This window comes from Scophthalmus maximus, chromosome 7 (genome assembly GCF_022379125.1).
Source record: "Scophthalmus maximus strain ysfricsl-2021 chromosome 7, ASM2237912v1, whole genome shotgun sequence".
Classification (NCBI taxonomy): domain Eukaryota; kingdom Metazoa; phylum Chordata; class Actinopteri; order Pleuronectiformes; family Scophthalmidae; genus Scophthalmus; species Scophthalmus maximus.
In genome coordinates this window covers 15,352,646-15,374,568 of record NC_061521.1, presented here as the reverse complement: position 1 = coordinate 15,374,568, position 21,923 = coordinate 15,352,646, and the positions used below count along the sequence as shown (strand labels likewise).

General features: G+C 41.2%; 2 long non-coding RNA genes across 6 annotated transcripts in view; one reads left to right on the top strand and one right to left on the bottom strand.

Moving 5' to 3' along the window:
• Positions 1-21,923, top strand: part of LOC118314939 — a 105,932-nt gene that overhangs the window by 46,751 nt on the left and 37,258 nt on the right. For 4 of the 5 annotated variants that reach the window (XR_007031006.1, XR_007031007.1, XR_004794764.2 and 1 more), the window contains exons 5-7: positions 5,242-5,358; positions 13,720-13,826; positions 16,194-16,285. This is a non-coding gene — a long non-coding RNA (uncharacterized LOC118314939). The remainder of the gene's footprint in view (positions 1-5,241; positions 5,359-13,719; positions 13,827-16,193; positions 16,286-21,923) is intronic. The other variant, XR_007031005.1, reaches the window with a different exon arrangement.
• Positions 1,638-3,200, bottom strand: LOC124850131. Its single transcript, XR_007031008.1, has 2 exons — positions 2,901-3,200; positions 1,638-2,567 (listed from the first exon to the last, which is right to left on the bottom strand). It is a non-coding gene; the product is annotated as an uncharacterized LOC124850131 (long non-coding RNA).

The following is a 21,923-nucleotide window of genomic DNA, read 5'->3' as shown; positions in this document are numbered from 1 at the left end:
CCAGATGAGGAGATCAGCTCCCTTAGGGAGGGGCACATTACATTATTAGCACTATGCATCCATTGACAGCTATTATATTCTAGCAGTGTATTATGGGTGACTTCATACTGTAAATACTTCAACACAAATGCGAGACAATAATGTGCATAGGAGTTGTTATTTTAACAATTTTGTTTAGTCGTGGCTGCAGTAAAGTTTAATCAATTAAATTCCCTGTCTAGGTCTGCTCCTTAGGCTTGTTAATAATAATGTGAGTGAGATTGCATCTTTAATTTAATTTGCTGCAAGATATTTTAATATCTAGATTCTCTCCCATGGCCATCTGCGATCAGTTTTTGAAAACACGCAGATGATAGTGTCAGTGTCTGGCCACATTTTTAAAGAAGATCTGAGTTATGACTGATCATTATCCGCTCTTTCAAACAATGAACAACTTCATCTGCCTGTAATGCAATTTTTTTTCTCTATTCTCTCAAGAAAAGGTGAGGCGGCACGGAAGAGGGAGAATGAAATGTCAACAGTGTCAACCACTCCCTTTAAATAGGACTCTCCTATGATCCCTTGCTACCATGCTCGGTCAAACCTTTCCAGGTGTCAAGACTGGGCGTCAGAAAAAGAAATTAAAGTGACATAGTGTTGACAGGAAGAGAAGAGATTTCAGTTTTCACCCCCTCTCTAGACAAAGAGAGAGCACAGACACAGGCACTAATGAATCAAGCAACACCTTAACTTCTGCAGTGCAGGGGACTTTTGGCCGGGGGCACCCATATAGTGTCATTGATAATGGGATCCTGTATTGGACTGCTGTTGATTTGATGTCTACCGCAACCTCTCCCATGGCCTGCCATTTTGACACAGCTTAATTTTGCCCCTTGCCCATAAAGACATCCTGTTAGTAGGTGTTGCACAAGTGTTAGGTCCTCATCTTTCCTGGTTATATCTCCCCACTCACAGCCTGTTTTATTAAGCGAAGACAGCTCACGTAAATCTATTTTACGTAGAAGGAATATGTGAAATTGTGAAGTGTGTTGAAATTAACTATATAGAATAGGAACGCAAACCAATTTGCTGTGTAAATTTTTGGAGATGAGATTTGTTAGATTTTGACACAGAAAAAAAATATTATGAAATTTATTTTCTTATCTGGGATTGTTAGAATTTACTTGAAACTGCGCTTCAGCAGGGGACTTTTATTACATTAGAGGCTTTTGCAGCTTCTCACGTACATATAACACTACCAAGTATATTAATATTGTAATACCGACCTGATTGCACTGGTGTTGTTACTGTAACAGTCAGCAACTGGCACACTCCCAAAGCATGTTCCAAGATGTAGACTTTAATTAGACTGCATTACACTAATAGTGCTTTAATCGTTTGGTTCATGGGGTGTACTAAACTGGAAAAAAATGGGTCTACTGAAACATCCTGTACCAAATGGTTTGCGAGGAATACATATACGAATACAACTGTAATAGTGATAATTTGTTGTGAAATTCTTTATTCATGATATAGATTATTGACTTTCAGGCCGTAAAATAAATACTAAGCAGTAAGTGGTAATATTAGTATTGGGGATATTGATTTTGTATTGATGTGCATAAATAGTAATTATACATATACTTAGAGGCAGCAAAGAGGCTTAGTTATATGTTTAATTGGTGTTGTTTCACAGGACAGTGAACTTCAAGTTAAAAGTAGTTGGATGAATTGTTGAGTATATAAACAACATCACATTAAAGTACATGTTGTCACTGGATAGAAACAGTTAATGACTTTCTCACTCTCTTGGTAGACTTTATGTATGACCACCTCCTACATGTCTCCACTTTCTCATCTTAAGCTGTCTTTCGTGTGTCCCCCCTCCTCCTCCCTGCTCCTCCAACAGACATACTCCATGCACCCCCAGTATCCCCCCGTGTGCAAGGCTGGTGGCTCCTTTGTGTGACCTGTTCTCACACTGTTCCATCTCCACATCACGCAGCCAGCCTTTCATAGCAGCAATTCAGCAGCAACAATCACACACTCACGCCTCAAAAAAAGACCTCTTGCTCCCTTTGCCAACCAATTAAGAACCATCTGGGCTTGGATGCAGTAAGAAGCCTATTACAAAATTCATAACTGTTTTCATATTTTCATGTAATGTTTTCGATGTAGAGGACCAAATGTTTATAAAAAAAAAAGAAAGCAGATCTTTGTTTCTATGATATGTCTTTGCCTCTTTTGACAGAATATATTTTTTAAACAGAGATAGTGTGCTTATCAATATTTTGTTTTGTTAATTTGCCCAGAGCGCGTGGAGGGCACAACACAGTTTAAAAACATGACAGAGCCAGCCACTGCTTTTGAAGCTGCAATGCAAGTGTGTGATTCCCGCTGAACTTGAGGTCACAGATTCCCAGTGGCTGCGTAGGGCAGGGAATGGAGAGCAGCAGGGTTCAGGCCTTGGGTCACTGGCGCTTCAGAAGTGGCCAGCCAGCTTTGTCCCAGGAGGGATGATGGTGACGGATGCACTGGTGTTTTCTCAAGGTCCACTGAACCCTACAGCAAAGACTCCAACTTAGAGCCTGCAGAAAGAGGGAGCACTTCTCATCTCCAGTTCACAGAACTCCAAAAGAGGGGCAGCCTGGATGGGCTCCAGGATGCCTCGAGATACACAAAATCCAGCCGCAACCTCACAGTGACACTGCCAAACCTCATTTCATTCTTATCCTCCACATATAATCTGCAGTAGACATTAGGCCTCTGACATTCACCGTAATGGTTCACTTCCCCATTGTAGGGAAGTGTTGAACCACTGTGTTGTCAAGTAGGCTTTATAAGGCTGAAAAGATATGAATAGAAAACTCCACCCTGCCTTCCCCCCCTCTCAGTCTAACTAAGTTAAAAGGCTTACTTACCCCTAATCAAAATGGCAGGCCCACTGCCATGGTATGTCCCAGCTGTGGCCCTGGTGCGGCATTTCCCTTCTCCCCGTACATTGTTCTGGGCAGCACATCCAAGAGCTCTTGCTGTGTTATGTACTTAACTGAGGACAGAGTTGACATTATCTGGGTCTTGTTGGCACTAAGGTCTCCTCTGATGATAGGACTGTCTATCAGACCTTCAGACTTCAGTGCTCCCTAAGAGCTAACCTCTGTGAAGACCAGGCAATCGACCACCTGCAAACTTTGCCCAGGGCTGGGACGTTGTTTAAAGGAGTTCGCTCTATGACGGTCACGTGTGCTGTTTGCCCTGACCTGGTGTAAGTTTAGCACAGATGCTCAAAGATTTACCTTTGATCTTTTTTTTCTGTTGGTTTAGGGGGATTAGTTCAGTTATGTGCTGACAGGAGACTTATTTTCAGTTGTTAATGAGGTGGCATAAAATAAAAAAACAAGTCAAAACCAGGCAGTGGATTTGGAATATATATATATATATATATATATATATAATATAATATAACTTGGAATATATTGCAGGGGATTTTCTATCATATAGCAATTTGAAAAAATTTCAAAACATTGGTACATATTGGAAAATTGATCCTTTTTGGCATGGATTGAGGAAAAAAACAGCAGGAGATGAGTGTTTCTTGAGCTAAGCACTGTCATTTCCATTCAAGCAAAACTTCCTCATTCATGTCAGCCCCATGTTGTTACACTGTTAAGAATATTTTTTTTCAGAATACACAGCATTTTGAAAAGATGTATCTCCCACATGATTCTGTTGTTCTCTCATTCTCTTGCTCTCCCTCTCTGTGTCTCTCTTTCTTACAAACACACAGACACACTGCAACATGCACACAGCCACACATGCACAACCCCTCTTAAAACCGGTTTTCCCCCCTATAGCAATTTTGTCAGAAGTTGACAATGTCTTGATTTAGTTGTCTGGCTGTTCCGGCCAGTTTTCCCTGCTGCGCTAATGTGAACAGGACATCCTGCTGAGCACCAAAGAATACCACTTCACGGCAGCCGCATAGCTGGCAGCTTTTATTTATGGAGCTACCGAAATGAATGGGTATTAGTGTCCAAACATTTCACCATGCTCCTGCAGCCACACACAAAAGCCACTGATTTCCAGCAAATCTGCACTTATTTTATTCAAGACGACTAAAGCTAGGCAGAGGGAGAGAGAGAGAAAACATTTATAATGACTTAAAAGACCTCAAAAGAAGAATAGGAATTGCGTTTGAAAAGGATTTACGAGACAGAAATCGAAAAAAAGGCCCCCCATTTCACTGCATTTTTGTCAGGGTTGGAAATGGAAAATATCTATATCTCTAAAATGACTCAACTCCTTGTGTTCACAAAAACTGCATTTCCGCCACAATCAGCCGGTTCTCTGTGTTTGCCTGGTCGCACAAAGCATTGTATTTATGGGACTGCACCTGGAAGGAAAAGTCATTTTTAAAGATTTTAAAGTGTCTTCACAAATCACTCTTGCTACCATTTAGCAATCCGGACTGCCTACTGTCTTGTTAACCTATGAATTTTAAGTGAATGGCTCCCATTAGAAAGCAGTAGCACTGCTGACTCCTCTTGGCTTTTCTGTAGGGGGCAGGCTGAGGCAGAGTGCTCCGCTGGCCCAGGGCTGCACTTTGCCTCCTCTCTGTGTCCAGGACCTCATCAGCACAGAGTCCGCCTGTCCTCGTGTCGCTGCCACTCACCTCCCTGCTCTTCATCTGTCATTCCTGCCCTTCTGCAAACACACTCCACTGACATTTTCAAAAACTCTGGCATTCACCCTCAATATAGATTTTTTTTTTTGATTATGGCTTTCTGTCTGTGAAGATTGCACGTATTATTGACTTTGCAATCCAGTGACTATTTGCACAGCTTTTTCCTCCCCTCTGCATCTTTGTGAAGTCCAGCAATAATATTCCCCTAGTTCTCATAACCTCTTTTCATTATCCTTTCTTTTTTTTCATATTTTTCATATTTTTTTCCATGTATTTCTGTAATCCCCTCTGGCCGTGGCCCTTTCTTTATGCCACCAGAGATCAGAGTTTCTGCAAAGCTTCGGTCACTGATGTCATTAAGATTGGGATCTGATACACTAGATGTCCAATGGTTAAATGCCCCTGGCCTCAACTCCCTATTGTCCCCCTAATTCCAAGAGGCAGCTCTGTTTCACTTGCTGTATAATAGCCCATAGGTTAAAGTTCTGCTGCTTTTGCTTTGAATTTACATCTTTCACAGACTGCAGTCTCTTGTTCTGAGCTGGCGTTTTCTTCTTTTTTTCCCCTTTCATTTCTAGCGAGCCTCGTTGCCTGCAGGCGGCATGGCTGTTTGTGCTGTAGCTTTCCCGGCAATCTCCCACATCCAGGCATCTTTCGGAGGGTCAGAGGAGAGCAACTTGACTTAACAGGTCAACGTAAGTGGGCTCCGCCCTTCTCCAGAGGGGCAGCCATGGAGCCCTCCATTAGGAGCTGCCCTCCGCGTTGCACTGGTCTGGCCCCAGCCAGGGTATCACATGGCTCTGCCTGAGACAGGCTGCTCATTAAAGCCTGCTGCCCATAGCAGGATTAGGCCTTTTCATGGTTTATCCTCTACTCTGACAACTGACAATGGGCGAGGATGGCTGCTTCAAATGGAGTGTGCATATGAATCATGGAATTATAATTGCTCTTTCATGATGAGAATATTGGAAAATCTATCCTCATGCACAATGCAAAGAATTAATTGGGGTCTGTTTTCAAGGGCACATCGCAACACTATATGAGCCCAAGAAAATGGGAAGGGTAGTAATGAGGTTTTTTTTTTTTCAACAGCACACTGTCTCTTTCACGGCACCTGTACAAAGACCGCTGTTTGCACACACACTCGGATACCTTCTGCCAGTAACCTTTACCCACCATGATACTTTTACTCAAAGTTTCACTGCACTTAATACACAACGGAGTGGCCTGTTTACTTGTGTTGTGATGTTTTCAAAGAGCAACCCCATTAACAGCGGTGGCCTGTTCCCCACGACCCAGTGGTAGCTTCCTGAGGGTGTGAGGGTTATGGAGGGCAGTGGCTCGGGCGCAGAGTTGGAAACTCAGATGAAACTACCTCTTGAGCTGTGTGGGAGGGAGAAAGCTGGTGATAGCGAAGGAACAGAGCCACTAACTGCAGCACCGAGCCCCAGCCGTGCCTCCTATTTACACCACAATTCTGTTTGTTTTCATTATTCATATTTCATGTGGTATCATGGCATGAAAGAGAGTTATTTTCTTCCTGGTGGAGGGCAGGTTACGACTGTTTTTCAGGTCACACAGCTCGCCACAAGTTGGGGCGAGGGGGCAGCTTTTCTTGATTCAAAGCATCGAAACAGCCTGCACAAATAGAAAATAAATATTTCCCCTGAGACGTAATGCCCAGTGCTTTATAGTTATCCCCCCCAAAAATGTGGCTTCACACAAATTTGATGAGTGAGATCACCAATATAAAAATTCAAAGGTAAAATTGTCACTTTTAAATTATTGCCTATAATAGTGCAGTGAATGTTTAAAAAAAAACAACATGACCTAATTAAAAGTGTGAACATCACCATCATTATTTACATATGGAGTGAAGCTTTTTCACACTCATCTGTAATAAACATAATGTGATAAGGACCAGGTATATTTAAAAGGTGTTAATTAACTGCTGATTTATTACACTCCTTTCTATTTCAAATTATTCCCCTATCAATATTCACCTGTCATTTTTTTTTAATACAAAAATAATTCACGTTCAAATTCATTGTTGTTGTTTGAGCTGAAGTGGCAGTTCGGTAACCAATTTAAATTAAATGTTGATTAACCCGAAAATATAGTATAACTTTTCCAACTGTCATGGAACAATCACAAAATGTACAAATAAATCAATGTTATCTATGGATTGAATATAACAGTATTTACTTTAAACTGATGAAAATTGACAGAAAATCATTTTTGTGTTGTTATTTTTTTAATTATGACCTGTTGATGATCTGCATGTGTTTACATACAACAGTAAACAGTGCAAAATGCATTGGAAATGAATAAATTTAGTTTTCTAAGTATCACAGAAATTCTTTTGGAGGGCTGTCAAAAACAGAAAGAGGGCAGAGAAAAGAAGAACTGAAACTCTGTTAGCAACGCAATTAAACTCTGGTAATGAGGTCAGACATCAGATCCAGTGCAAGTGATATCATTACACAGTCTGAACGGATGGGCCGCTCCAGCTGCCATGCTCTTGCTGTGGGGATTAGACTCGCTGTCCTCGGGGCAGCACTTTTACTAGGCTGACCCCTGCCTGCCACTGGGGCACCAGCCACCCCCTGGGCTCCTGGGGGCCTCGGCCCCCGGTTCCGGTGCCAGTGGCACCAACAGGACTGCGGAGAAGTGAACTGTGTTGCCATGTACGATGACAGGACTCGTCACTCCATTAGGGAGAGACAGGCAGGCACCAGCACACAATCCACCCTGTGTTGCCAACTACGAATTACTGGGTTCCTCTATTTCTGTCAGCTCATTTGTAAAAACCAACTAACAATGACAAGGTGATAAAAGGACATTGTATCAGTGATTAGAGTGCTTCGCTTGAACCTGTTGATGGTTAAGATATGGCTCACAAGTAAAGCACAACTTTCTGGGAAAAGAATTCTTTCTGTTTAGTTAAAATCATGGTTCATACTTGCAAACAAGATTGAAATAATGAAACATACAGATTGGTAGGAGTCTAATTTTCTTTCCCAATTGTCTAAAGCCTCGTTTGCAAAGTCCCTTGCAGGAGTCGGCTTAATTTGTCTTTTCTTATTTTGTCTGCTTGTGTGTTTTGTGCTGTTCTCTTTTTGTCTCCCATGATTACTTTGAGGATATCGTTATGACATACAGCAGCAACAATAATTCTTCTGTTCTAATTCATATCAATTAGTAGGGGATGGTAATTCAAACTGACGGCACAGTGTATCTTGAAAGGCTTGCGAGGATGTTGTGGCGGCAGCATCACTGTGCAGCCATAAGCTACCCTCCTTTCCCCTTTCTTCCCCCTTTCTGTCTTTCAGTCCACAACAAGGGGCTCCAGGCAAAGAGGACAATATGAGTCGGAGCCAGTACTTTGATAATTAGTTATTGATTGAGAACAATGGCATGGCGTACACTGTCGTATTAGCTAGACGCCAGTAGGTCGCGACACCAAGAGCAGCCATCAAGAAACGAGGGCCAAAACATGCCTGACTCCCCTAATAAGATATTCCTTCATGTTTTTCTCTTTCATTTCCCTCCTCTTTTCCCTTCCTCAGGCATGTTAGTGTTCGGGCTATATGGGGTCAAAAGTATTAATGCTTGTGCACAAACGAGCGCCTGATGAAGGAGAATTTAATTAAATGCCCACTCAAGCTTCTCAAACCACATTGCCCTGATTCTCTTTATTTTTTTTCTTTCTTTGTATGTGCAACTTTTCAATGCAAGTGTCCAAAAAAAAGAAAAGAATGAAAAAACAGCATATACAATTGAATTAGTGAATTTCTGGTATGGTTTACACCATATACAGAAATATTGATGAAACAAATGAAACGTGTAAAAATATTGTGGAGCAGTGTTACATATAAAATACAAGCTATTCATGAAACATGTCTGTACGCATGTATTCCATGAAGTAAGTATGTAGGGTTGGTTTAATCTTTGTCTGAATTTAATTGGGGGGGGGGAATTAACAGCATCTGCAAGTTTTATACACAGGTGATTGACCTGAACAGTGTGAATCACCTTCTTTTGGATGCCAAAGTGAAAACAGAGGCAGACTTCAACAAAAGCACGTATATGTTGCAGTATACGTACAATAGCTGATGCGTGTCAGAGATGGGGTCATTTAATGAGAGTTTGGCTTTTAACCAAGCCGTGTTTACTTATAATAGAATATCCTTAAATAATTGGTAGGTCTCTTTGCTAAAGAGGGATCTGTCAGGCTTGGCGTCGGTGTGAAGGAAGCTCCCTAACGCACTTCACCTGATCCGTGGCCCTGTAAAGATGCACCAGGCATTAAACAGACTGGGCAGGAGCGTCAACTGAACAATGGAGGACTGTCAGGACCGACAGCAGGGCACGGCTCCACCGTCACTGCTCTGACAGGGAGGGCCTCAGAGGGTAAACTGCTTTGCTGGAACTAATTAAACAGATGAAGTTATGACATGAATATGCAGATGTTGTTTACATCTTACCATATGGTATTATTTCAGGTAATAACGCACAAGAGAGCCTTCCGACTCATTAACGTGAAGGGATGGAGTGAAAACACTGTCTATCAAGAGACACTGAGAATTTTTGAGAAATATGATCAGACTGATGCTCTGGTGTTAAAATCTATTTCAAGCCATTCAATTAACATACAAGTTGATAGCTATTACAGTTTTATTTAAATTGTTAGCACACTAGATGTAGGACAGGCTATTCCTTATCGAAAAAAGGATGTCAATTTTCTTCAGATCTATCTAAATGTGTCATATGTCTACCAATTTAAACTGTGAAATTAATTAACTTAACACTGCCAACATATACCCATTATGACAATATTTTATCTAATCCACAGCCTGTTATTAGCGGTTAAATTCAATAGTAATGTGCAAATAATTCATTTTTCAGAGCTACAGTTTGTAGCCACATATAGAAAGCTGTCAGCTCTATGCACCTGTCATGAACCAAGTTTAATTCTAAATGCACAACCTACATTTAATTCAACTTCTCCATTTTTTTCTTCTTCTTTTTGCAAAGTGTTAAAAGAAGTAGAACTGTCTGAGTTCTTTTCCCAGTTTTGTGTGCAGCCTTACCATTCCCCCGGAGCGGGTGCTGAGAGGTTAAGAGGGAAAGGGCCGATGGAGTCGCGTTTAGTAAGAAGTGTGGGATCACGGGGGCCAGCTGGTGGGGTGATGGGGAGCGTAATTGTGCCCGCTGTGTGGATAGGGTGGGGGGGGGTGAAAGGATGGGGTGAGAAGCCCTGGAAAAAAGGGAGGGGAGGGGACACCTCAATTACCTGTGCTCCCTCTGACCCCTCTCTCCCTCTGTCTCTCTATGGACAGACCCACTGTCTGAGAGGCGGGGCGCATTTCCACAGGCAGATGCACATCCCCCTCCTTTGTTCAAGATAGCATTCGCTCCTTCTCCTGAGCTGCAGAAACTTAATTGCAACAATCTCTTCTCTAATGCATTTCTCCTTTATTTGTCACTGTCAAAATTTTCAATTTTACCTTTAAAAAAAGAAAAGAAAATCAAAGCCTTTTCGGGGGGGGGGGGCTTTTTACGGGACTTGGCCAGGCAGTATTAGATTAAAGATGTACAACAAAATAAAAAGCAAATTTATCCAGACTGAGCCGTTCTCTCAAACATATTCAGCAGGTTACATGCAGCTGTCATAGCTGGTTTTGGAGCTCCTGCTTGGGCGAATACAGTAAGTGACAGAGACTGGTGTAAAATCAATACTTCACAGGAGTGTGATGTCTTAATAAACTCTCTGTGTTGTTCAGACAGGAAAGCTAGACGTGTACGAGAAGGACTACAGCGGAGGCCATTGTGGAGCTGTCAAGTCTGGCTCTCAAAAGCAGATGAAGCTGTCAGATTATTAATATATTTATACTGACAGGCACCAAGTCCACCGCTAAAACCCTCCTCTCTATCAGTGTCCCTCAAAAAAAATATGCTCGGCTTCAAAGACAGAGGCCACCGGGTTGGATGCAAGGTCAAAGGCCAAATACATTTTGAAAGCAAATTCTCTTCCTTTTGCAACCTGTTTTTATTGCTGTCGCTCCCCTTCTCTGTAGCGACCATTCAGCTGAAACTTAGGCTGAATTGGCAGCAGCTTTCAAAGCGCTTGGCAGCCTGGTGATCCTCAGGAGCTCTCAGCTGACATCTCTCTGGGTTTGTCTATGCTCAGGGGTCAGCGCAAGCCCTGACTCCCAGGACCCACTCACTCAGGCGCTACCATGAGTCAGTCCCGCAGACGGAAATTAAAATGTGAAAAGCTGTCTGACTGAAGGCATTCCTCGCCCCCCATGGCATTTTCCTTTCTCTGTGACAGTTCCTCTGAGGCTGCTTTTTCTTTCATGTTTCTTTTTTTCCCTTTAGATTATTTAACAACATGCGAACAGAGCTGTCAAGGAGAGACATGCTTGATCGACAGAGCAAGGGAGTGTCTTAGTCAACATGGGGTTAAATTCGATTTTCTGCATGTTCAGTATGCTGGTCTCAAGCCAGTTATTGCCGTGGCTTGATGTTTTTTGATGGATCAATTATCCATTGTAACATGTTGCAAAGCCAAATATAACGGCAACTATGACACCTGTCACAATCTCCTATTAGGCGAAGGAAATTGAAATAATTTAATGACAGCTAATTTAGTCTTTATTTTCTACCTCATTATAGCTGCGGTAATTCTGTTCTCTGAAAAAACTGATGGTGAAATATGACTGCATACTCAAAGTAAAGCTCCCAGACTACATCTATTAATTTGATATCTCTCCGTGAAAACAGAAGTGAATAAATTGCGCTTTATCAGATTCAGACAAAAACAAGCTTGAAAAGACGATGAGATCTTGGTGATTTTTTTTTTTTTTTACTAAAGTCTAGTTTAGATTAAGTTAAAGTCAGAGGTATCACTGTAGAAATCAGAGTAAGGAAAAAGAACAGTTAATTTTATTTTTTAAACTAGAAGCACAAATATTAAACACATTTACCAAGAAGTTCTGTGACTATATAGAATAAATAAAGCTTATCAATTGACAATATATATTTTATTATCTTATGCTTTAAATCTACATTGTTCTGAGTAGAATAGCAAAAATAAAAACTTAAAATCTGTGTAGCACAGATTTTGACGCAAAATTGAACACACATTCCCCCAAACGGTCTGAAAACATGATGAGAATTTACAATTATTATGATGCCATATTCTGCCATCGCACCACCTAATAAATCAAAGATATTACTTTAGATTGGGAGAAAAGCGCCGCGAGCTGAGCAGATGTGATATGCTTGTCAATAACATGTATGTGAGAAAGCTGCGTGGGAGCGTCTTATCGGTACATGTGTGCATATACTTGAATTTGCAAGTAAAGAGCCTTATTGGGATTACCCATGGTACATTGTCGTTGGTATCATAAAGAGAAAGAGGGAGTGGATGTGTCTTTACTTTTTTTTAACTTTTTTTTTTTTTAGGGATTCGGTAAGCTCTCCGTCAATGGTTTGGAGTTGAATTGCCTTGGATAGCTCCCCTCATTCCATGGAATGATCTCAGACCTAATTTACTGGGCAGCTCAGGATCCAAAGCATACAAGGCTCTCCTCTGCATAGAATGTGTGAAATAGATAGAGCAGCCATCCCTCAGATGTGCTGCAGTAATCTTCAGCCAGAGCTCGTCCAGCAGGCCTCACCCCTAAAGGGATTGATGCAGTGTCAGAACCTTTGGCTCAGGGGTCATCCTCTCTTCTTGCCTCCCCAATCTGACAAAAGCTGAATTTCTTTCCCTCACTATTCGTTTCTCTTTTTTCTTCTATTGAATTCATCGGCGAGAGAGGCATGAGATGTGAGTGAATGAAACATTTTCATTAGAAGGGAGGAGAATCCCTGGTTAGAGACGAGGCCGGAGCTCATCTGAGCCAATGACATCCCCACCAATTCTTTCTTTCTCCCTTTTTTTTTTTTTTTGTCCTTCTTGCTTTCCCAAGCTGTCACTCTCTGCGGTATGGGGCACACTGATTGAAATCAGCACTGTGTCAGGGCCGTCATATCTCGGAAAGACATAAAACATGCAGAAACATCAATAAGCAACAGGCCGCTGACAGCTCTAAGGCACCGATCCCGGCGAGGCGAGATGAGGGGAAGGTTAGGACTCTGGGGGGATGCTGTGCAGTTGAAGTGTCTTCTTCAGGCTTCACTGAGACCCAGGGACGACAAGATAAAGTCTATCAGGTTATCACCTAGTTCAAGTTGCTTCTCGGACAGCAAGGCCACTGGGATGCTGGATGTCAGAAGATCTGTGTGTGTGTGTGTGTGCGCGTGAGAGAGTGTGTGTGTGTACAGTGAGCGTGCTCATGCAGGTGTACGGTGTTTTAAACTGAGAAAGACGTTGCAGTTGTTATGGACTGCAAACCTAGTTTGCCTTTGAAATAGCCGGATTGAAAACAAATTTAAGACATGGACTCTAAATATAATTTCTGTGATGTGCTCAATTATATTTATTGGTGTTATATTTGTGAAATACCTGTAGAAAAAATATATTCCGCAAATAATCTTTCCTGTGACACATGCTTTCTTCTAAAATAAGATTGATAACACACTAGTTATGCGCAGCGGTGATGGCCAAAAGATGCTTTGGGAATTTCAGTGTGTATTTAATTCACTAATGGGAGGTAAAGGTGATAGTCTGTTAGATCACAGCCTGACACCGCCTCTTACCACTGCTAATTAGGCAAGTTTTTTAGCCCAGGAAAATTGCTGAATCTGTTGTTTTTCTCCCACTCGATAATGGTCATCCCCGTGCCCTAACCTACCTGTTTAGAATTATGATTTATGGGACAAATAATCAGCTTTACGTGATCCTGACTTTGACGAGGGAAAATTCACCAGCAATTAGCATGACAAAGAAGTTGATGGAGGGAGCGGAGTTTTGGCTGGAGCTGAAGTTTCCCCGTAAAGTTGAAGCTTATTATTTTCCTTGTTGATGGGTTAACGTTGTGGACAGGCGCCCATCTGCATATCAAATGTGACTCCCATTATTTTATGTTCCTCTCTGCTAACAGCGCCTCCCAGCACTCCTCCATGTTCTCCTCCATCTGCCTCCTGTCCATTGATCAGCCTTCCAGGGCATCAGTCTGTTTAGCATCTGCTACAAGTTCCAGCAGCTCAGGTAACTATCTCGCTGCTCTCCGCCGCCTATTGATCTTCATGTCCACCTGCAGGAACATCTGTTTCGGCATGTCGTTTGTCAATGCAAGCAGCTACCTTGTTTCGCTTCACGTCTTGTCCACTTTCACTCACTCTCACAAAGATACTTTACTCCCCCTTAAGTTGCTGTTTGGATCGTTCCGATAATGGATAGTAAATTATTCACTCAAGGTCTTTGCACATGTAGTAGACGAAATCTATGTTATCTTTGAAGATTTATTTCCCTACAACTTTAAATTATATTTCAAAAAAATAAATAAATCTGTATTTAATCACAAATTACTATGACTCAGACGCTACATTTTGAAGCTGTATCAGGTTTAATTGTTGCACTTAAAAAGTTCACTCATGTACATTGCATTCTTGATTAAATGTTTTCATATTCTGCATCATGAATTTAAATAATTAAATATCATATTTGGAGAAAATTAATTTTAAACAAAACAACATGCATATGAGGAACATCAGAAAACCAAATCGTTTATTTGAATTTAATAATTCTTTTAGCCCAGATTTTATTTCAAAGATAGCAGTCATCTGCTAGTTTACATTAAAAGAAAGCTTTTTCTTTTTTCGCCTTTAATGTTACACTGGGTAGAAAGCATGACAGTCATGGGCTGAGAAGAGCTTGCATCTTCAAATTTGTTTCCTGCAGAGGCTTCCAGAGCTCAGAGGAACCGCTGTTGCGCAGTTTAATTTGCTCTTTTGTAATGATGGGGCGTAGGTTAGTTAATTTCAATTTTTGATTTCAAAAGCTATCAAATACAGCTCAGATGAAAAATCAATTTTCCCAGCTGCCCTGGCTTTGTGGTGAAAAGAACTCCTGCCATTGGTGTTCAGACCATCACATGACCGAGTCAGGGATTAGTTCAGTAGGCCCATGTTGCCACCACCTCAATTACAGGCTGCCTCTTGTCATTTACCACTATAACATCTCATTCTCAGACACAACTCATATTTAATTCATGAAAGGCTGCACCAGAGTAATTGTAATATAAATTGTTGTGGAAAATTTAGACCGCAACTTCTTTTCGTTTTGCATTTGTGATTGTATGATTTGCTGCAATTTGGGATAAACACAGATAGTACTGTGAATGCTTAATTTAGGACTAATAAATAAAAATCCTTCATAAATATGTATCATTTAAAAATGATGCAACTTCATCAGACAGCAAGATGTAGGTTTATTTTAACATAATGATGTAGTGTGAAAAATCTCAATGATGCTTTTAATGTGAAAGGTGGTGTCCTCTCTCTTGTAGACAATGACAATCATCAATATCATTTCTCTGAGTGATCAACCTTTTTGAAAAGGTGACTGGGTGGTTCTATTGACGATGAGCAAAAATTAAGCCTTAGATTAAGTTTAGACAGAGTTAGTCTGCTTGATGTACATAAATAAAATTGACATATATCAATAGCCAATAACTAATACTTACAGGACAGATGTTAAGTTGGGGCCCTTTTTGTTCAAAACGTAGACTTCACATGAACAGACGTGCTGAATGACGACTGTGAAAAAGAAAAAAAATATCCTTTTGATACATATTACTAATTGTTGACACGACACAAAGCTCAAAGTGTTTCGGTCTGTGTACGAGAGCATATTTTACATTCTTATGAAGCTGGGGTTTGGAAATTGAATCCATTCCAACACTCCTTTCACTCAAACGAATCCTCTTTCCCTTTGCACAACACAAATTGACAATTTGTTCAGCAATCAAAAAAATCTCCCTTCTGTACATATCACGAGATTATATCCGTTTGACAGTTGCGTTATTCTATGCGGTCTCCATGACAACTGTTTGGGTGAGCCTCCAATAAAACCAACCTCAGCTGTCATCTCTTCACCTAAAAGCTTTGTAATTGCTCTCATTTGCATACTACAATTAAGTGTTAGCTCACAGCAAGAACAATCAACCTCCACTAAAGACTGGGGATATTATAATTATTATATCAGTGGATTTGTATAAAACATTACTGTCGAGCCTTTGTTTGACGTCGGCATTGTACTGTCAGTCTAGTTTTACCACTTATTCTTATAAATGTACATATGTCACAGGCAGCAATGAGTAATTCATTTCTGGAAAATGTTCTGTTTACCATTTTCAATTAAAGTTCCCGTATCGCCTTGTGATCGCATTGAACACATTGGTCAATACGGTGAAAGATATTTTAATATCCATCGGGATAAAGGCTTTTTGACTCAGTGGTGCACTTGACTAGCAAGAAACAGAATGATTTGCAGTAGAGGGAGACAGTTTGAACTGTTGATTGAATGGAAAGGTTATGTGCGCTGGGCTCTAAGCATTGTTTCTCTCTCCCTCAGATGCGCAGAGGCTGTAATGAAGAGCTCTTGAACTCCCAGTCAGAGACGCTGTGACGGGAGTTCAGGAGGATTCCTCTTTGGTTCTGCTGGACGTACGACACACAAACACACACACACACATGCACACGGCATTACACACTCAGGCACATACTCACTCAAAGACAGCAACCAACAGCTAATACTGAAATCAAAATGAAGCTATCACTCATACATTGTTTCACAAATCACCAGCTTTTCATTTAAAGTGTCCAGTGTCCAATCTTCCAACTGATGTAGGAAAAAAGTCCAGCCTGCACTTCTCTCCTTTTTTTCTGGCAACATCATTTTATTTTTGGGCACAGCTTTGACATGAAATCGGAGGTTAGACACTTTGTGAGTAACATTCTCATGGCGGCAGAACATGAATTTGTGAACTATCAAAGCACCCATATTCCCAGCCTTCTGAGGTTTATTATCACGCCTGTGAAACCGCAGCACATCTTTGGGCACTTGCATTTTATTTGGAATTTTCTGCCTTCGGGCTCTGGATTTAAATGAATGAGCAAATGGCATAAATGGCAAGTGTAGCATTCCCCAGCTCTCTGCGGTCTCCCACCACAGACTGGTCAAGCAGAAATGAGACCTGCATCAATTTTAATTTGTATTTATCCTGCTGATGACCCGCTCCTTTCACTCTGCCGTTGGAGGCACAAATTACACCCATCATAACTCTGATTCTAACGGCCCACGGTGTGCTATCAGAAAATTAACATGGTTATATACCAGCGGCAGGTTCAAGGTGTCACAACACAATTATACAATCATGCAACCTGACGAGCTCTGACTTGTCGCTGGTGTATGACAACTAAGCTGGAGGGCTACACTGTCTGTCACATGCAGACGGGTAAGATGGGTTCACTGAAGAGTAGACTGTTCCTCAGTGGCTGCTTCTCTCTATCTAAATCAGATAAATATCTCAAGACTGCTGCAGTCTATTTTTTTTGTTGGGGGGGGGCGGGGGGGTTGCAGGAGGAAGTAGAAAGACCCACATGTGAACTTCCCTTTGACTTGTCAGATTTCTCCCCGGAACAACAAATTGAGCTCGCAGAATTTGGGAAAACATAAATCAAAGTGGCATAACATGGGCTGCCTGTGTATCATTAATGGAATTAAGTTATCAATGACAAAAGTTTGATGTAAAACCTTCTACAGATATGTAGTGCAGTGCTGTGCAGCAGCTCACTGTGACTTTCAATCAACCCTAATCCTTGTATCTCATAAAACCTGGACCAAAAAAAAGGGAAGGGAAGCTCCCGTGTCTGGATCCCCAGTGTGCTCTCAGTGTCAAGCCATTAGGCTGTGTGAAATGAGGTGCCACTCATGAGTTATAATGCTGCACATCTATAGATGCAATGGTAAAATATAGCCCCTCAATGCTCAGTTCTCTGTTGGAGTTGGAAAAATAATTCTGCTCTGATAGTGGTCCATCCAGCAATATCCCAATTCAAAGTCACAACGATATGAAGAGGGCTGTTGGATAAATTCAAAATAATCCACTTCACGATAGCTGTGAGATTAATGGAAAAAAGTGTGTGTTTGCTTGTGTGTCTGTGTGCATGAGCAAACGTGTGTGGGTGTCTATGTGAGAACGACGACTGATGAATATATATCAAAAACCAGTGTGGCGCCAAAAACTTACTACTGTAAGCAGATATTACTAATAAGATTATCAACCTTGGAGATGAAAAGGGATGACACACACAGGGATGACAAAAATGACAACAATGTTTGCTTTCCCAAAAGAATTAAATGCCTAACCCATTTCTAAACCAGCAGAGGCGTCAGATATAAGCTTTCCGGACGGCTATTTGTGGTGTAAAGTATGTTCATTTCCTCCAATTTGAAAAACACATCAATAGGAGACGTAAGTTCCTATAACCAGTTGTTACAGAACTGCAATCAATGGAAGTTATACTGACTGCTGCTATACTTAGAGGCGCATAACAAAAGCATGCTACCAGCAGTCTGTTCCACTGAAATATTTACCCAGAGGTACTGTAGATGTAACAATGATAAGGAAATAAAGCTAATAAGTGTCACTTTGATGTGACAACAAATTATACATGGTTCTATCAGATCTCATTTCCATTCCACAACACAGAGACGGAGAATACCCTGAAGCGTGGCTGTTAATGGGAGCCTCTATCAGCCGTCGTGGAAAGCCTGCCTCATTACTCACTCCAGCACAACTGTGCCCAGGGTGGTCGATTTCCCCAACGGACACTGGTTCACAGAGCAGAGACACACTGTGAGGCATATGACTTGTTTTTCAATGCACAGGGCACAGATGCCATCATGCTGCACGTGTGTGTGTGTGTGTGTGTGTGTGTGTGTGTGTGTGTGTGTGTGTGTGTGTGAAAGTGAAAGTGAAAGCTTCTTATCAGGAAATTTATTTTTGCAAAACAGAGAATCAGCTATGTAAAAAAAGAAGATAACATATAATGTTAATAATTTTAATGCTTTATTTTGTGACTCACTTTGAATTGTTAGGCCGATACATTTATACCACTTATCGTCCATTTCATTATACGTCTGATTCTCTCCAACATGATTGTTATTCAGAGAGAATTTCCCATTCGGGAGGTCACCAAATACACACATAACCTTCTCTATCCCTTCCAACCTGTGCAATGAATATTTTAAAACCTTAATGTATACTGGCCATCTGAATTTTCCGAACCAAGTCATTCCTTTGTCCATATAAACTTAGGGACCTGTTTCCCACTATTGTGGGTGTGACTGAGGATGCTGGCACTCAGGCTTTCTCTCTTCACAATTTGCAATCAACCATCGCACTCTGGTTTTAATCTCTCTACCCCTGTTTCGAGCTTCGCTGACAAAGTCAATAGGGGGCATCCCTCATCTGTCAAAAACAAACAAAAATACTTCTCATGTCGTCGTCGTCGTCCCCCCCCCCCCCCTAATTTCTCATTCCCTTCTCTTTGTGAAGTCTCTCCCGCTGCCTGTGAAGACACACTGTGAATTCTCACTTTGTCACTCGGTGCAGATTATGAGATTGTTTTATTTGGTCGCTCGCTGACCTGAATCAACATAAACAAGTAAAAGCAGTCACAACGTATAAGGGGGGGAAGTCGTGAAGAAGTGGCTGACCCTCTGGTGACTCTCTCACCCAGAGGGGTGGCGGTGATGCTCGCTGTGTGGTTTTCTAGTGCAATCTGTGGAGCAGATGGCTGGAGTCCTGGGCAGAGAGCAGCAGGTCTCAGCCTGCATGTCACCAGGATGATGTGAGCTGGCTCCCTCCAAGCTTTAGTTAATACCGTCATGTATCAAAGACTTGTTAAGGGTCCGGGCAAAACTCACGACTCTGTATTTAAGAACAACTCTCTCGCTCTCTCTCTTTCTCTCTCCCTCTCCATCTCTCTCTCTCTCTCTCTCTCTCTCTCTCTCTCTCTCTCTCTCTCTCCCTACCCCTCTGTGTTGTAAATAGTTATTGGTATTTCGCTTTACCGATTTGTATGTATGTTGATTCTTTTTGGCAAGGTTGTTTTATTTAGACACAACAATATTTGTAGAAATTGAAAGTGGGGAATTTCACCACATTTCATGTGAATATTGGCATTTGCTGTATATCATGCTATCTTTTAAACATTTTCATTGAGAAGCAGTTTATGGATAAAATACCGGGGTGGGATTAACTGTTCTTGGTCAGATAAATAAATACCTGACACATGAAGGCCTTTTATAACATTGATGCGTTATATATATTAAAATCCACCCCCCAAAAAAGCCCCACTCGCTGGTTTTGCTACATTCCCTATTATGGCCTAATACCTCCAGTAATAGATATTGGAAAAGTGATTGATTAATAAGGCACAGATTAAAGATGTAAAGCAATATAGATTGCTTGAATAGCCTGCCCTCAAGCTGTCAAAGAGTAATTATGGACATTAGGGTTTCTCTATCAAAAGATAATGTCCTTGATTCTGCGTTGACTTCAGCTGAGAAGTTTCTGACTGTTATGAAACCATTAGGGTAAAATCACTTGCAGGGTAAATAAACATTAGCTCGACTTCTGGTCATTCCGCTCATCCTCTGCCACTTAGGCTTTAATCTGGGTTGCTGGCAGGTAGAGCAGGCGAGGCCGTGCCTCGTGAAGTGCAAGTGGCCCTGCCTCTCCTCCTCTCTCTCCTCATATTATATAAAGAGTGGCAGCAGGCAGAGTGACAGACTGCCCCAAGAGATGACACCTGTCACTGAGGGGAGTGCAGCTAATCTACAAGCCTCATTTTGTTTGAACTCTTTGTCACCTTGCCGTCAAATCCTCATCTTCTCAGTCACTGCCAGCTTCCCTCCCCTCTGCTCCTCTGCTCGCTCTGCTTTGCCCGTTCTTGCCTCAATATACAGTACCTCCGCCATCAGCACACACAGCACGCTCGTCCACACAGACCAGTGTGTTCTCTGCTGTGACATGTTCTCTGCATACAAATATTTATTTATTATTACATGTTTGTGTTTGTCTGTTAATTTTGGATTATTCATAACTAAATACACAGTGAGCAATTTTTTCCACAAAGTCAAAGAAAAATAAAATAAAATTTTGGCCGCTTCACGATCTTTTTCTGACGTGTGTAACATTGCTTGTGTGTACCCCGCGTATGAGAAGATGAGGCGTCCTTGTTCAAATGTTTTTATTTTCTGGACAAAGCCCCATTCATTCATATTGAGATTTGTCTGAGTTAAAGTGATCTGAATAGAAATGCAGTCTGGAGTGGTCCGGTCTCTATGGAGCAGCACACTCCACCCCCTGGCCAAATATCTATATTGTCCACTTCTACAGACTGTGCTTTGTAATTATAATATAATTCATTATGTCTATGCTGCATTTGTCACAAAGGAGGAGTCCTCCCCAAAATCCTCCTGTGCTGTTCAAGCTGACCGAACACATTCTTGTTCCCGTTTTTAAAGCCTGCGGCTTAGAAATACCCTCTCACACCCCCATAAACAATAGATTTTCCTATTTTGCTTAATTGAGATATCACCCGCAAATCTGACAGCTCACTCCAGCCCCTAACTCCGGTTGAGTCCAATCTATATAGAGACAGGAAATAGAAAGCAAAAGGTGACAAATATGGCTGAATAACAAAGAAATATTATTAATAGTAATGAAAATGATATGAGGGAGACGAATGATAAACTTTGGTTTTCATATAGTGTAGAAATACGCACTGCATCTATAAAATTACTCAGTAGTAAATGCAGAAATAGTGGTAAACATTCATGGTGAGTTTTCCCCCATTTTAAGATTATGACAGCAAAAAGGGGAAAAAAATACACATGATATAATCCAAGTTGCAGTGGAGGCATCAGTCAACTTCTTTAAATGCTTCCATTAAGTGGAATTATCTTTTCCAGACACATTTTGTATGAATGCATCCAAAAATCCCTGTTTCATTTGGCTTGCATGGGGTTTTAAATTAATCCTTTTGCTTATTAAAAAAAAAAAGAAAGATGCAGCATCTTCAACAATAGAAAGGCTAGTCTGCTTCCAGCACAATGGCTAAGGTTAAATTGAAGGTTGTGTGTAGCCTTTGCTGTTTTTAAAAGAGCATTCATATTCAAATAAAAGCAGTCATCACTAGTTCATGTGGCATAGCAATGTACAATTGTGTATTTGTACACAGGAAGCGAAATTGCGACGCAGATTTACAGTTTTCTGGTATTCAAAACATT